The sequence below is a fragment of the Pangasianodon hypophthalmus genome, chromosome 9 (genome assembly GCF_027358585.1).
Source record: "Pangasianodon hypophthalmus isolate fPanHyp1 chromosome 9, fPanHyp1.pri, whole genome shotgun sequence".
Classification (NCBI taxonomy): domain Eukaryota; kingdom Metazoa; phylum Chordata; class Actinopteri; order Siluriformes; family Pangasiidae; genus Pangasianodon; species Pangasianodon hypophthalmus.
In genome coordinates, this window is record NC_069718.1 from 6,299,294 (window position 1) to 6,303,881 (window position 4,588).

Here is a 4,588-nt window from a genome sequence, read left to right on the forward strand (position 1 = left end):
AGGAAGCCACTTGGCCGCCATTTTGGTTCTCTTCCTCCATAAACGCACATTGTGTTTTCTATTATTATTATGTTTTTGTTGTTGAGCTAGAATGAAAATTTGATCATGCTCTTTTCCATTTATTTGTGTAGAAGTGCTTTAAAAGATTTGAGAGCGCATGTATTATTAAGTGTTACACGACGTTCGCTAGCTGATTTTCTCTGCAGACTTTAGCTAGCAAAGCTAGTTTACTCGATTCGTAAGATGAACAAGTGTTTTTGGGAAAGAGAAGTCACCAGTGCAACTCCATGGCAGAGGAAATTTAAGACAGAAAAGTTCTGCTGAATTCTGGACTCTGATTGGTCAGAAGGTGTTGATTAATTTTCTATAACTGCAACTTTAACAGTAGTGCTGGCTATCATTCAAATCACAAGTTTATATTAACGTGCTCATTCTAATATACGTTATCATTTCTATAGTAACAGCTTACACAGGGACATGAAACAGGGACTTAAAGCTGTGGTTTTAATTTTCCTGATATGGGAAATATCCTTGATTACATTCCCATAACAGCATTCCCCCGAGTGTTTGCTCCTGACATAATATACACATTATATCACAGCTCTTTAAATGTTTCAGCTGGCACATACTTAACGTAAGCCACATTATTTTTAAAATTTTTTTTTCCTATTTAAAATGTGGTGCACTAAAACAGGAGGCTGGAAATAACGTTAGTTGATGAAAATTGCTTTTCTCCTCCGAGCCAGGTGGTGTATGTAAAGGAAACTTAGTGGACTCAGATCTTTGAGCGTAAAACATAAAAACTGTGCAAAAAACAAACATTTGATCCTCTCATGTACCTAATGTATTAAATCTGATAGAATGGATTTGAACAAACGTGTATGGAGTCTATGAGGGGGCACTTACTTATGGAAAGTAAGAATGTGGCTTTAGTAGTGCGCACTCTGTCTCCTGTCTAGGGCTGTAGTGTGTATATCTATGTGCAAACCCACAATTCACTAAATCATTATAAGTGTGATTATAATTTTTGTAGAATTCATAATTAGAGTTTATAAAAATGTTTGCGATGATCATTACCAACACAATTATAATGATTTATGAATATGGGCTTCTCAAAAACAAAAAAACACATAAAGAAATAAAATAAGTAAACATATTGACATGGAATGTCGATCATGTGATCCCAGACGACACATTAACGTTCAGACAATTCACACACACTTCGTTTGGCGAGGAAACGCAGTACATTCATGATGCACAGGTTTCCACGGGGAATGATATGACTCCAAAAAGAAAAAAATAAAAATAAAAAAGAATAAAAGAAAGGCCACTCTGCTGCAATAAAAACTGGAATAAACAAATGTCTGAATAATGGCGTTGGCCTTGTGTGCCTTGTGTCTCCGCCTCTCCTACAGACAGAATGCTGAGAACTTGAACCATGGCGAACGCCACACTCTGTGCACGGCATCCGACGAGAGAAGTTTAAAAAAAAAAAAAAAGAAAAGAATAATAAGCGCATGCACAACATTCAACTCGTTCACCAACACCGGCAACATGCAGCCATGTTTCATAAAATTCCTACAACACAAACCCTTCCCTGCTGTGTGACGGCTCTGCTTCTAGGGAAATAAAGTGCCTGAGCATATACGTATACACACACACACACACACACACACACACACACACACACACACACACACACACACTCCTGCAGTGCTTTATGGAGGCTAGAAAGAAGCTACATGTGTGTGTGTGTGTCTATACATGGTCCCTATATACCAAAATGTAGCCAAGTGTGAAGACTGAGATGGCATTAGAAGAACTTTTATCCGAATGCACTTGATGTTTGGACTCTTAAGTTCATTTCTTTTGGTTTTTTTTTGTTTTTTTTGCACTGCAGCTACGAGGTTAAAGTAAAATGCTAGATATTAACGGAAGCTTACAGCCTCCAGTTTAGTATTTGATTAGTATTTCGCATTAAATCATCACACGCTCGACTCCAAACACACAGCCTGGCTCAGTGTACAATTCTATGAGACGTAAATGCTTATTACAGGTTTAATAACACTTTTAAACTTTCCTTATGAATACTTATAGATGTGCCAATAGTGCTAATAAGAAAATCCTAGCAGACGAAAAGGAAAAAAATCCATGCCCATGTTAAGTCGAGCATAATAATCAAATATATATATAAATATATATATGTTCATATATATATATATATATATATATATATATATATATATAGTGTATCATATAGTGTCATATAGTATAATATTGTGTATATATATATATATATATATATATATATATATATATATATATATATATATATATAAAATATACACAGATTAGTAAGGAAAAAATGTCTTTCCACTTGTATTACTAACACTTTTTTTTTTTCAGTAATGCGCTATCTGCCCTCTTCCGCATACATGAACTCACAGATGCCCGTGATTGGCTAGTGTCGCTGTGATTGACAGGGGAGAGAGAGTATACCCCTTCCACCCAGACACCAGAGGCAACGTCGCTCTCTTGGAAAATGCTATGGATGGCTGTTGAATTTTCGGGATTCAAACTCTCCATCTCCTGACGATAGGGCGTTAGTCACGTTACATTAGTCACGTCACATTAGTCACGACCGCTGATCTATCCTGTATCACCTTGTCAAAAATCAACTACCGTAAACGCTGGCACCTCTGCACTTAATACACTTTTGTAAACATTTTAATGAAATAGTGCTCAAACTGGACCTGTACTCGCCAGTTCACTTGAAATTTTAAGCCACGCCTTTAACCCGAGCCTGACCAAGATGGAGGTGAGACGGTTTTTAGCTATATAAAGTAGATTCTTTTGTTAGCAATAAGTAATAAAAAAGTTACTTAACTATTAGTTATGTGAGGTGTAAATAAACCTGTAATAAGCATATCATTTTAACAACAGCTCAGAAATATTGAATGGCTCTGTCTCCATGTGATGGATGAGGTTAGTTTGTTCCGGGCTCCTGTCTATAATTAGCTCCTTAAAAGTTAACTCGGGAGCGATACGTCATTTCAGACCACTCCTTTAATTACTCTGTGAGTGTGTGATGATTTAGACACTGCAGTGCAGTTTGCACAATGCTAAACTGGTGGCTATAAAGCTTGCATTATTCTTAGCAAAATCACTGACATACCTTCAGACGCCATATTACGTGTAGGGACAGTGGGCCTCATTGATCAAACTGGATACGAACAAATTTATTTGGAAATTGTTCGCAGGAACAAGAAACGGTGTTCATGAAAATCTAGCTCGTTTGGAAAAAATTTCATATCCTACTGATATTTTGTGTAAATTTACATATAACTGGTGATGAGTTACCGCCATTTTATATACGGGTTACGCAGTCGAGTTTAAATCATGCATTTTTTATTTCAATTACGCAAAATTTTTTTAAAAAAATGTAGTAAAACCCGGTCATTCAATAGTAATGTTCTGAATGAAAGCAATTCAGAAAACTAAGAGACAAAAGTAATGACCCCCTATAAAAGTAGGAGGAGTTATATTTTAGGAGGCGTTATATTATAGGGCATTTTTAAAGCGCCGTATAAAAGTAGGAGGTGTCTATAGTAGCTGAGGCGCTGCAGTGGCTGAGCTGCATTACTGTAAGATTTTAGGACGCGCTCTTTCAGCGTTTAGTTGCCATTTTGTCATTTCTGCGCTGTCTGTGAACTTTCCTTTGATGGAGTTTAATGGACGTGGTTAAATGTTAATCAACTACGCCATGAACAGGCTTGGTAAATTACAGATTACTGGCATTCATCAACATACACGCACGTAAGCACGAAGAAAATCAGTGCTACTGAAACTTCTGTAAATTTGGCAGGAATATTTAGTTCAGTTTGACTTCACTAACAAATGATTGATAAATGAAGCCCATTGTGTGCATGTCATTATGCGGATGGATGTAAGGTTGTGCGTATGTAAGCAGGGCAGGCAGCAGGAAGAAGGATAAATGTGCTGGAAGTGAAGGCTGTCATAGTGGTTGGCTCTTGAATTGAATTTCAGTGGACTCTCCCCCTTGGTTTAAAATGTAAAATATTACTCGGTTAGTATAGCGGTCTATAGTCCTCTATGAGTTAAAGCAGCATTGTTCATATTGTAACAGGATCTGTTTAATGTTAGCATATCACTATTATATTCTAGCTAAACAAAAAAAAATTACATACAAAAAAAAAATATATATATATTTTAAAAGAGACTCGGAAGCCGGATATTAATGAAGAATCTCGTCGAGCAAAATCTTTACAAAACGTCCTCCGTCCCTTTGACTCTAGTGGTTGAAAGAAATGAGTCGTATCGAAAGTGGTCTGGCTGGACGGCTCCGCGGCATTCATATCCGAAGTGAGAAGAGCAGGACCCTCGTCCACACGGCGTGCATCGCAGTAAGGCTTTGTACTGCTCCGTTTCTCTCCGTCTGAGCTTTAACGCTGTTTTAATAGTCCACAAGTGCATAGGAGCCAGAAAGTTTTCCACAGGCTGAAGGAAGGAGTACGAGCGCACACTCAGAGAGGCTCCGTCTCCCCTTTTTCTCGACGGCATTCTCGCA

General features: G+C 37.5%; 1 protein-coding gene across 1 annotated transcript in view; it reads right to left on the reverse strand.

The window, feature by feature from the left end:
* Positions 1 to 2,334: 2,334 nt before the first annotated feature.
* tspan17 (tetraspanin 17) overlaps positions 2,335 to 4,588 on the reverse strand; it is a 38,351-nt gene continuing 36,097 nt past the window's right edge. The window contains exon 8 of the mRNA XM_026947351.3: positions 2,335 to 4,588. This exon is cut by the window's right edge and continues 259 nt beyond it. The gene's annotated coding sequence lies outside the window, so the exon portion shown is untranslated.